The sequence below is a fragment of the Scyliorhinus canicula genome, chromosome 1 (assembly GCF_902713615.1).
Source record: "Scyliorhinus canicula chromosome 1, sScyCan1.1, whole genome shotgun sequence".
NCBI lineage: Eukaryota > Metazoa > Chordata > Chondrichthyes > Carcharhiniformes > Scyliorhinidae > Scyliorhinus > Scyliorhinus canicula.
Window position 1 is genome coordinate 253,314,253 of NC_052146.1, and position 12,919 is coordinate 253,327,171.

Here is a 12,919-nt window from a genome sequence, read left to right on the forward strand (position 1 = left end):
CAAAGCAAAGTGGGAGGAAGAGCTGAGAGAGGTTATAGAGGAGGGGATCTGGTGTGAGGTGCCCTGGAGAGTGAATGCCTCTACCTCATGTGCGAGGTTGGGGCTGATACAGCTGAAGGTGGTGTACAGGGCACACCTCACGAGGGCGAGGATGAGCCGATTTTTTGAAGGAGTAGAAGATGTGTGTGAACGGTGCGGGGGGGGGGGGGGGGGGGGGCGCTAATCACGTTCATATGTTTTGGTCCTGTCCAAAGCTAGAGGATTACTGGAAGGAGGTTTTAGGGTAATTTCCAAGGTGGTGCCCGTGAAACTGGACCCGGGTCCTCGGGAGGCCATATTCGGGGTGTCGGACCAGCCGGGGTTGGAAACGGGTGCGGAGGCAGATATCATAGCCTTCACCTCATTGACCGCCTGAAGGCGGATCCTGCTGGGATTGAGAGCAGCCTCTCCACCCTGTGCCCTAGCGTGGCGGGGGGAACTGTTGGAATACTTGAGCCTTGAGAAGGTTAAGTTCGAACTGAGGGGAAGCTCGGAGGGCTTCTACAAGTCATGGGCACTATTTATTATGCACTTTCAAGAACTGGATAACATCGAACATTAGTTGGGGGGGGTGTGGGTGGGAGGGTTGGGGGGGAGGGGGGCTGTGTATATTAAGGATGATTATGGGTAATCCCTGATTCCTTTTTGTCATTTGTTTATGTAAACATGCGGGCTGATGTTTGGGGGTTGGTGGGAGGATGGGATCGTTGTTATTGTTATGGGGTTTGACATATTTGTTGTTGATTATTATTTGTTGTTGGTGGGTGTAAATTCAGAAGAAAATGTGAAAAGGGAGGAGAATATTTTTAAAAAAGCAATAAGATTATTGACCGATTGGAGGAATTATCATTGATCATAGAATCCTTACAATGTGGAAGAAGGCCATTTGGCCCATGGGGTCTGCACCAACCCACTGAAAGAGCACCCTACCGAGGCCCAATCCCCTGTGACCTAACCTGTACATTTTTTGGACCCTAAGGGGCAACTTAGCATGTCCAATCCACCAAACCTGCACATCCTTGGACTGTGTGAGGAAACCCGCGCAGACAAAGGGAGAATGTACAAACTCCGCACAGGCAGTCACTCAAGGCCAGAATTGAACTCTGGGTCCCTGATACAGTGCTAACCACTGTGCCAGCCTGCTGCCCTGGCACCAGCCAAGAATGCTGATATTACTATATTTAAAATACTATATTTTAAAGTTGAGAACACAAGTAAAAATGGCAGTGAAAGACAAATGTATATTAACGGGTTCATAGAAGGAACATTGAATATAAGAAAGTGGCGATGCATCTGTTTAAGATCTTCCACTAGACATGGTTGGAGTATTGCATGCACTTCAGGAGATTCCAGGACAGAAAGAAAATTGGAGTCATAGTGAGGGTACAGCGAAGATTCATAAAATGATACTAAAGCAGGTATAGTAATGAAGAAATACTTAAATAATTGAGGGTGGTTCTCAGTGAAAGATAAAGAAGGAATCTGTTGAAGGTGTTCCAAATTCTGACAAGCTATGCAAGTGAATATGGAAAAATGTGTTTCCACCAATTGTCAAATTAGTAACAATGCCATTGATACTTGATTATTACAAAAATAATAAAGAGGAAAGTTGGAAATTTAGGAATGCTTTATAATTTCTATGATTCGAAAACTGAAGCCGATGTTAAAATCCAGCAAAATTGATATTCAGTAGAAAAATGATTGTTTAAGAAATCATAAAATTACAGACTGCCTAATCGTCAGAGACCTCAACCAGAATTATGAGCTAACCTACTCTTATATTAGGTTTTTATTGATTTAATCAGTGTAGAGATATCATAACTAACTGTCATGCTGAGTAACGTCATGTCATATTCCTGGGGGTACAATCAACATCCTGGCGGTTACCATTGATCAGATACTGAACTGAATTAGCCACATTAATACTGTCGCGACCCGGGCAGGTCAAAGGCTAGGAATCCTACAGCGAGTAACTCACCTCCTAACCCCCCCCAAAAGCCTGTCCACCATCTACAAAGCACAAGTCAGGCGTGTAGTGCAATACTCTCCACTTGCCTGGATGAGTGCAGCTCCAACAACACTCAAGAAGCTCAACACCATCCAGGACAAAGCAGCCCGTTTGATTGCTCCCCCTTCCACAAACATTCAAACCCTCCACCACCAATGAACAGTGGCAGCCATGTGTACCATCTACAAGATGCACTGCAGTAACTCACCAAGGTTCCTTAGACAGCACCTTCCAAACCCACGACCGCTACTATCTGGAAGGACAAGAGCAGTAGATACCTGGGAACCCCACCACCTGGAGGTTCCCCTCCAAGTCACTCACCACGCTGACTTGGAAACATATCGCTGTTTCTTTACTATCGCTGGGGTAAAATCCTGGAACTCCCTCCCTAACAACGTAGTGGGTATACCTACACCTGAAGGACTGCAGCAATTCCAGAAGGCAACTCATCTCCACCTTCTGAAGAGCATCTAGGGATGGGCAATAAATGATGACCTAACCAGCGATGCCCACACCCCATAAATGAGAGGCCTGCTCTGCACCCTGACCTACCTTAAGACGAAGAGGAGGAGAATCAACATGGAGGCCCAACTAAGCCTACTCCAATGACTGATCTCATGTATGCTGGAACCCGGCCTAACCGGACCCAGAAAGACCCTGTCAGCGACCCAAACCCAGACTAAATACTTCAAAATAGCAATGATCCCATGCGAGGAACCGAACAAGCCGAAAGGTAGACCCACCCTCGCAGAAAATTGGGGCCCAACTGGATCGTGAACATGCCCCCCGACGGCGACCCCAAAATCTCAACCAGTGCCCAGGACCCCATCAGACACAACCACTTACCTTCCACTGGTCAGACTTCTCCCATCGGATCCCAGGACCGACCAGAAGCAGCTGTCGACCAAGGAAGTTGGGGAAATGTGGCGATCTGCAGGTGAGGCTAAAACAACGCAGTTTCAAGTCTCCTCTCTCCAGCATACACCTGGCAAATGTCCAAGCGATCAAAAACAAGTTGGACTGAGCTTAACATTAGATTTACCTCTCAGAGTGAAGTATGAGACTGCGGTGTGCTCAATTTCACAGAGACATGGCTCATGCCTGCCTCACCGGACAGTGCCATACAACTTGACGGCTTCTCATTACACCGGATGGACTGCATAGCATCATCGGGCAAAGCAAAGGGTGGAGGAATTTTCCTCCTCATCAACTCCTCTTGTTGCTCAGACATGGTGACCCTGGCAAGCTACTGCTCCCCAGACTTGGAATACCTGACTGTGAAGTGACGTCCATACTACCTTCCACTGGAGTTCACTTCTCCCATCATCATAGTGGTTTACATCCCATCCCAGGTGGAAGTGAAGACGTTGATGAATTGTACACGGCTATAAGAATGAAACAGAATACCCAGAAGTCTTGTTCATCGTGGCAAGGGACTTTAACCAGGCCAACCTCAAGAGTGTACTGCCAAAATTCCCCCAACACGTCTCCTGTCCCACCAGAGGCCCCATCTTCCTTAGCCACTGCTACACAAGCAGCAAGGACATCTACCAAACCATCCCCTGACCACACTTCGGAAAATCGGACCACAATACGGTGCTCCTTCTCCCAGCAGATCAGTAGAAACTTAAGCGGGAGAGTTACGAAGGTCATGCTATGTTGGTCCGAGGCAACGGAAGTGTTCCAACACGACTGCTTGGAGTCAGTGGGCTTCTCCATATTCAAGAACTCAGCAGCCAACCTATACCAGTATGCCACCATCATCACAGACTTCATCAGCAAGTAAGATTGCGTGCCAAAGAACGTAGTACATGCATTCCTCAACCCTAAACCATGGTTTAACCAGGAGATTCACTCCCTACTGAAGGCCAGGTCTTAGGCTTCCAAGACAGGTGGCCGTGACCTATACAAGAAATATACGTACAACCTCCACAAAGCCATCAGGAGACAATACCAGACTAAACTAGAGTCACAGACTAACGACATGGACTCTCATAGGTTGTGGCAAGGCTTAAACAATATAACGGGCTACAAGTAAAGCCGAGTAGAATCTCTGCCAGTAGTGCACTCTTCCCCGATGAACTCAATCTATTCTGTACTCATTTTGTGCAGGAAACCAACAAACTGTTGTCAACTGCTCCAACAGCCTCGGACAGACCCATACCTACCGACCCAGTCTCCAAAGTCAGATCGAACTTCTTGAAAGTGAACCCTCGGAAAGCAATGGGTCCTGATGGAGTCCCTGATCGTGCGCTCAGATCCTGTGTGGACCAACTGCCGGGTGTGTTATCGGGCATCTTCAACCTCTCCCTACTCCATTCCAAGGTTCTCACCTGCTTCAAGAAGACCACCGTCGTACCGGTGCCAAAGAAGAACCAGGCAACGTACCTCAATGACTACCGTCCTGTGACCTTGATATCTATCATTATGAAGTGCTTCGGATAGTTGGTCAGAAGACACATCAACCCCATACTCCCAAAGTGCCTTGATCCACTGCAGTTCCCATACCTCCACAACTGGTCCACAACAGACGCTATCTTCCTGGCCCTACACTCATCCGTGGAGCATTTCAACAACAAGGACTCCTGTGTCAGCCTCCTATTCATTGACTGCTGCTCCACCTTCAACACCATAATCCCATCCAAGCTCCTCCCTCCTCGATTTCCTGACCCATAGACCACTATCAGTAAGGTAAACAACAACACATCCTCCATGATAGCCCTCAATAACGGGGCCCTGCAAGGCTGCGTACTTAGCCCCCCACTATACTCCGTATACACATACAACCATGGCAAAATTTGGCTCCAACCCCATCTACATGTTTGCTGACGACAAGACCGTGATGGATCGGATCTCAAACAATGATGAGGCAGAGTACAGGAGGGAGATAGAGAACCTAGTGCCATGGTGTAACAACAACAATCTCTCTCTCTCAATGTCAGCAAAACCAAGGAGCTGGTCATTGACTTCAGGAAATGAAGTGTCATACACACCTCTGCCTGCATCAATGGTGCCGTGGTGCAGACGGTTGACAGCTTCAAATTCCTAGGTGTACACATCACCAACAATCTGTCCTGGTGCACCCATGTTGACACTATGACCAAGAAAGTACAACAGAACCTATACCTCCTCAGGAATCTAAGGAAATTCAGCATGTCCACAGTCACTCTTACCAGTTTTTACAGATGCACCGTAGAAAGCATCCTATCTGGCTGCATCAACTTGTTATGGTAACTGCTCAGCCAAGACCGTAAGAAACTACAGAGAGTCATGAACACAGCCCAGTCCATCACACAAACCCACCTCCCATCCATTGACTCTGTCTACACCTTCTGCTGCCTTGGGAAAGCAGGCAGCATAATCAAAGACCCCTCCCATCCGGGTTATTCTCTGTTCAAACCTCTTCCATCACCCAGAAAATACAAAAGGCTGAGAACACGCACTAACAGATACAAACACAGCTTCTTCATTACTATTACCAGACTACCGAATGACGCTCTAATTGGCTGAACTGATCTCTCCATGTATCTTATCTATTGTGTAGCACTGCACTCTGTATGCTTCACTGGATGTCTATGTCTATGTATTTACTTTGTATTTTATCGTATGTCATGTGTTTTTCATGTATGGAATGATCTGTTTGGACTGTAAGTAGAACAATACTTTTCACTGTACCTCGGTAAACATGACAATAAATTTAAATCTAAATCTAATAAACTTCATTCAATGTGGATTCTTTGAAATTTAGTTTTTCTTTAAAAAATGGACAATATGCTGAAAAGATGGCTGCCTAAGATCAGATGACCTGGGCTGTGTGTTCAAAAATGAACTCACTGTCTAACAGAGATAAAAGACCACATTCCGGATGAAACTTTGTCCACGATACATATCCTGAAACCATCAAATGACATTCTGGAATTTAATGGGTCTTTTTTGAAACAGAGAAAGCAATTGTCTTAACCCCACAGAACAAATGTCTTCAAACAATAAACCAGGGCATGGCTAATCAACCTAAGGCCATCTCTGTATTTGGAAAATAAACTGAAGTTCTGAGGAGTTAGATGGTAAGGCAGACATATTTAATCCTGTGTAATTGTCTGTGCTATCTGCAAAAAGATACAGCAGCAGAAAAAGTCAGAAACAACTATGCCTTAAAAGAGTTAATAACTGTACCATTACAAGGTCTCCAAGCCTGTGCCTTTTTGAATCTACCAATTTAGAAAACTGAGCCACTGGTAATGAGACTACAAGCTAACTCTGTGACCTGCAGAAAGTCCATTCTGTTGAGGGAGCATAGGAAATAGGAGGTGGAATAGGCCATTCAATTTTCTGAGCTTACTCTTCAATGAGATCATGGTTAATCTACTTTACCAGACTTCCGGTTGCGGCTATGACCAGCTAAGTCGCACGTTTGGCTGCTCCTGCTACAAAGGTGTTTTCGGGCCGATTGGAGGGCCCCAACGGCGCTGTAAGGACAAATCCCGGTGGGGGAAGGCTCCCTGAAGAGAACCAGACCAACTTTATGGTCGGTACCCGGAGTGGGGTGGTAAAGAAAGCAACAGCAGCTCCCAAAAAAAAGCGGGGGAAGAAGACCAAAATGGCGGCCGGTGGAGCACCCGAGGAATGGAGGAAATGGGCGGAGGAGCAGCAGGCCGCTCTCCTGCGCTTCTTTACGGAGCTGAAAATGGAGCTCTTGGAGTCAATGAATGCGACGACCACCAGGCTGATGGGAGCCCAGGCGACACAAGAGGCGTCGATTCGGGAGCTGCAACAGGAGATGACTGTGAGGGAGGAGAAGGCCACGGTCCTCGTGGGAAAGGTAGAGGTGCACGAGGCACTCCATCTGAAATGGCAGAGCCGTTTTGAGGAGCTGGATACCCGAATGAGGCGGAAGAACCTGAGGATCTTGGGCCTGGCAGAAGGCCTGGAGGGGTCAGACCTCCCGGGATATGTAGCAGAAATGCTGAGCTCCCTGATGGGGGCAGGGGCCGTCCCTTCGCCCCTGGAGCTGGAAGAGGCCTACAGGGTCATGGCTAGGAGGCCAAGAGCAAATGAGCCCCCGAGGGCGGTGCTGGTGCGGTTCCAGCGACTCAGCGACCGTGAGAGAGTGCTGGAGTGGGCCAAGAGGGAAAGGAGCAGCAAGTGGGAGAATTCGACGGTGAGGGTCTACCAGGACTGGAGTGCGGAGGTGGCAAAGCGGCGGGCCCGGTACAACCGGACGAAGGCGGTGCTACATGCAAAACGGATCAGGTTCGGAATGCTGCAGCCAGCGCGCTTGTGGGTCACCTACAGGAACCAACACCACTATTTTGAGTCCCCAGAGGAGGCGTGGGCCTTTGTACAGGAAGAGAAACTGGACTCGAATTAGACCCAGGGGATACTTGGCGGCCGTAGCCGCTCGGGTACTTTCAGCTGAATTCTTTGTTTGGATTTTGAACTCTTGCTGTGGTTTTTCTTCTGATGTTTTTTCCCCCTTTGCCAACTTCCCTTAGTTATTGTTATTGTGGTTATTCATGGTTATTTAGGGTTATTTATGCTGTTTGGTAGAGGGCGACTGTTAAGTACATTGTTATTTGTTATTTATCTGTTATTTATAATGTTAAGTTGGGGAGGTGGGACGGGGGGGAGAGCAGATCGGGGATATGGGCTCCTAGGGGGGGTTCTTTTACAGGCATGGACGGGGACGGGGGTGGAACTGAAGATGGCGGGGTGGGGTGTGGCAGGGCGAAAGCGCGGGCTTTCCTCTGTTTTCCCGCGCGCGGGGCAGAGGAGGGGGGAGGGGAGGAGTGCGGGGCGTGGCTAGCAATGGCGACCTTTCCCGCGCTGGAGCGGGGCCAGGGAGGAGTGGCAACGGGGGGGGAGGCCCCCCCCCGAGCCGGGGGGAGTCGGAGTGGGGCAGGAGCAGCCGGGTCAGCGTGAACCAGCTGACTTACGGGAGTACGATGGAGGGTACATCGCGGCTAGGAGGGGTCCTAGCCTGGGGGGGGGGGGAGGGGGGTTAGGGAGGGACACCGGGTTGCTGCTGAAAAGACCGGAAACGGGAAGTGGAGGACTGGAGAGGTGGGGGGAGGGGGACATCGCCATGGGGAGCGGGTCAGAAGGGGAGGGTCGACCCGGGGCGAGCAGGGAACAGGACATGGCTAATCGGCAGGGGAAGGGGGCGGGTCGTCCCGCGACCCGGCTGATCACTTGGAACGTGAGGGGGTTGAATGGGCCGGTCAAGAGATCAAGGGTATTCTCACACCTGAAGGGACTGAAGGCTGATGTAGCAATGTTACAGGAGACCCATTTGAAGGTAGTGGACCAGGTTCGCCTGAGAAGGGGGTGGGTGGGACAGGTGTTCCACTCTGGATTGGACGCAAAGAACCGGGGGGTGGCGATTCTGGTGGGAAAGAGGGTGTCGTTCGTGGCGGAGGAGGTGGTGGCGGATAAGGAGGGTAGGTATGTGATGGTGAAGGGTAAGCTGCAGGGGGAGAAAGTGGTGATGGTCAACGTATATGCCCCGAACTGGGATGACGCGGGTTTTATGAGGCGCCTATTGGGCCTCATTCCGGGACTGGAGGCAGGGGGCTTGATCATGGGGGGGGACTTTAACACAGTGCTGGACCCCGGGCTAGACAGATCGAGCGCAAGGACCAATAGGAGGCCGGCAGCGGCAGAAGTGCTGAGGGGGTACATGGAGCAGATGGGAGGAGTAGACCCATGGAGGTTTGGTAGGCCGAGGGCGAGGGAGTATTCCTTTTTCTCCCACGTCCATAGAGTGTACTCCAGAATCGATTTCTTCGTGTTGAGCAGGGGGCTGATCCCGAGGGTACGGGAAGCTGAGTACTCGGCCATTGCGATCTCTGATCATGCACCGCATTGGGTGGATGTGGAAATGGGGGAGGCGCGGGACCAGCGCCCGCTGTGGCGGCTGGATGTGGGGCTGTTAGCGGACGACGAGGTGTGTAAAAGGGTCCGGAAGAGCATTGAGAGCTATCTGGACTTGAATGACACGGGTGAGGTGCAGGTGGGGATGGTCTGGGAGGCCCTGAAGGCAGTGATCAGGGGAGAGCTGATCTCCATAAGGGCGCATAGAGAAAGAAAGGAGAGGCAGGAGAGGGAGAGGCTGGTGGGGGAGCTATTGGAAGTGGATAGGAGATATGCGGAGGCACCAGAGGAGGGGCTGCTGGAAGAACGGCGCAGCCTGCAGGTCAAGTTTGACCTGCTGACCACCAGGAAGGCAGAGACGCAGTGGAGAAGGGCACAGGGCGCGGTCTATGAGTATGGGGAAAAGGCGAGCAGGATGCTGGCACACCAGCTTCGCAAACGAGATGCGGCTAGGGAGATTGGGGGAGTGAAGGAGAGGGGCGGGAAGGTAGTGCAGAAGGGGCAAGAAGTGAACGGGGTCTTCAGGGATTTTTACAAGGAGTTGTATCGGTCTGAGCCGCCGACAAGGAGAGGGGGAATGGAGGACTTCCTAAACAAATTGAGGTTCCCAAGGGTCCAGGAGGGGCTGGTAGAAGGGCTGGGGGCGCCAATAGGGCTAGAGGAGCTAGTCAAGGGAATAGGTCAGATGCAAGCGGGGAAGGCGCCGGGGCCAGATGGGTTCCCGGTGGAATTCTATAAGAAAAATGTGGACTTGGTGGGACCGGTACTGGTACGAGCCTTTAATGAGGCGCGAGAGGGGGGGGTTCTGCCCCCGACAATGTCGCAGGCTCTGATCTCCCTGATATTGAAGCGGGATAAAGACCCCGTGCAGTGCGGGTCCTACAGGCCTATCTCGCTTCTGAACGTGGATGCCAAGTTGCTGGCAAAGATCCTGGCAGCTAGAATAGAGGATTGTGTGCCAGGGGTAATCCATGAGGACCAGACGGGGTTCGTGAAGGGGCGGCAGCTCAACACGAACGTGCGGAGATTGCTGAATGTAATTATGATGCCGGCAGTGGAGGGGGAGGCTGAGATAGTGGTAGCGCTGGACGCGGAGAAGGCATTCGATAGGGTGGAGTGGGAGTACCTGTGGGAGACGTTGAAACGGTTTGGGTTTGGGGAAGGGTTTATTAAGTGGGTGAAGTTGCTCTACTCGGCCCCGACGGCGAGTGTAGTGACAAACGGGAGGAGGTCGGAGTATTTCGGGCTCCACCGAGGGACCAGGCAGGGATGTCCCCTATCCCCCCTACTTTTCGCACTGGCGATTGAACCGTTGGCGATGGCACTGAGGGGTTCAGGGGGGTGGAGAGGACTGACTAGGGGAGGGGAGGAACATCGAGTATCGCTGTATGCGGATGATCTACTGCTGTACGTGGCAGACCCAGAAGGGGGAATGCCGGAGATAATGGAACTATTAGCAGAGTTTGGGGACTTTTCGGGGTACAAATTAAATTTGGGCAAAAGCGAGGTTTTTGTGATACACCCGGGGGACCAGGGAGAGGGTATTGGGAGACTCCCCTTCAAGCGAGCAGGAAAGAGCTTTAGGTACTTAGGGGTGCAGGTGGCAAGGAACTGGGGGACCCTCCACAAGTTGAACTTTTCCAGGCTGGTGGAACAGATGGAGGAGGAGTTTAAGAGGTGGGACATGGTACCGTTGTCGCTGGCGGGGAGGGTGCAGTCAATCAAAATGACGGTCCTCCCAAGGTTCTTGTTTTTATTTCAGTGCTTGCCCATCTTCCTCCCTAGGGCCTTCTTCAAAAAGGTGACGAGTAGCATCATGAGCTACGTGTGGGCGCATGGCACCCCAAGGGTGAGGAGGGTCTTTTTGGAGCGGAGTAGGGACAGTGGAGGGCTGGCACTGCCCAATCTCTCGGGGTACTACTGGGCGGCAAATGTGTCAATGGTGCGCAAGTGGATGATGGAAGGGGAGGGGGCAGCTTGGAAACGAATGGAGAGGGCGTCCTGTGGCAACACAAGCCTGGGGGCCCTAGTAACGGCACCATGGCCGCCCCCCCCACGAGGTACACCACGAGCCCGGTGGTGGCGGCCACCCTCAAGATATGGGGGCAGTGGAGGCGACATAGGGGTGAAATGGGAGGTCTGTTGGCGGCGCCAATAAGAGGGAACCATAGATTCATCCCGGGGAACATCGACGGGGGATTTCAGAGCTGGTACAGGGTGGGCATACGGCAGCTGAAGGACCTGTTTATAGAGGGGAGGTTTGCGAGCCTGGGAGGGCTGGAGGAGAAGTTTGAGCTCCCCCCGGGAAACATGTTCAGATATTTACAAGTGAAGGCATTTGCTAGGCGGCAGGTGGAGGGGTTTCCCCTGCTCCCCAGTAAGGGGGCGAGTGATAGGGTGCTCTCGGGGGTCTGGGTCGGAGGGGGGAAGATATCAGACATCTACAAGATAATGCAGGAGGCGGAAGCAGCATCGGGGGAGGAGCTGAAAGCCAAGTGGGAAGGGGAGCTGGGAGAGCAGATAGAAGACGGGACGTGGGCGGATGCACTGGAGAAGGTCAACTCTTCCTCCTCGTGTGCGAGACTGAGCCTCATTCAATTTAAGGTGCTGCATAGAGCTCACATGACGGGGACAAGGATGAGCCGGTTCTTTGGGGGTGAGGACAGGTGTGTCAGATGTCTGGGAAGCCCAGCGAACCATGTGCATATGTTCTGGGCATGTCCGGTGCTGGAAGGGTTCTGGAAGGGGGTGGCAAGGACGGTGTCGAAGGTGGTGGGGTCCAGGGTCAAACCAGGATGGGGGCTTGCGATCTTTGGGGTCGGGGTAGAACCGGGGGTACAGGAGGCTAGGGAGGCCGGAATACTGGCCTTTGCGTCCCTAGTGGCTCGACGAAGGATATTAATTCAATGGAAGGACGCGAGGCCTCCAAGCGTTGAAACTTGGATTAACGATATGGCTAGCTATATTCAGCTAGAAAGGATCAAATTTGCCCTGAGAGGGTCGGTACAGGGATTCGCCAGGCGGTGGCAACCTTTCCTTGACTTTTTAGATCAGAGATAGACGTTCGGGGTCGTGGCAGCAGCAACCCGGGGGGGGGGGGGGGGGGGAGGGGGGGGGAGGGAGGGGGGGGGGGGGGAGGGAGGGGGGGGGGGAGGGGAGGGGGGGGCAGCAAGGGTCGTGGGGGGACACGCACGACTGTAGCTCGGGCAAGCCTGCTCGCTGCTCATGTCTGAAACTGTAGGCTGCCTTGGTTGTTAAGGTTGCCTGGGGGGGGGGGGGGGGGGGGGGGAGAGGACTGGTGCGCGCGAGAGGGCGGGCGAGGGAGGGACATTTGCCTAGAGGGATTGTGTTGTAAATAATTTAAAAATTAGTAGGGGTAAATGTCTGTATGGAAAAACTCTTTCAATAAAAATTATTTAAAAAAAAAAAAAAAAAATCTACTTTACCACCATTTTCCTGCACTATTCCCAAATCCCTTGATGGTTTGCATATGTAGAATTCGACTCATAGAATCCTTACAGTGCTGAAGAAGGCCATTCAGCTCAGCAAGTCTGTACTGATCCTCTGAATGAGCAACCTACCTAGGCCCACACCTGAACCCAATCCCCGTAACCCCACCTAACCTGCACATACCTGGACTTAATCATAGAAGTCATAGAATTTAGTGTGCAGAAGGAGGCCATTTGGCCCATCGACTCTGCACCGGCCCTTGGAAAGAGCACCCTACCTAAGCCCACGCCTCCACTCCTACCCCTCATTTCTGGATAGTAAATGCTGCCGCTGGTGGAGAATTGTGGGAACTGAGTGCTCCTGCGAGGAGTGCCAGCCAGGAGAAATACATGTGATGCGAATGGGCCAGCATGCAGTCCATGTGCAGCCCACCCGATTCCCAGCCTCACTGCATCTGATTTGCTGGGCTCAGGATCCTCATTCAGAGCCTGACAAGCTGGAGCAGTTTTTAAGTGCTCCACTCTGCACACACTCATTCCAGCCATGAGTATG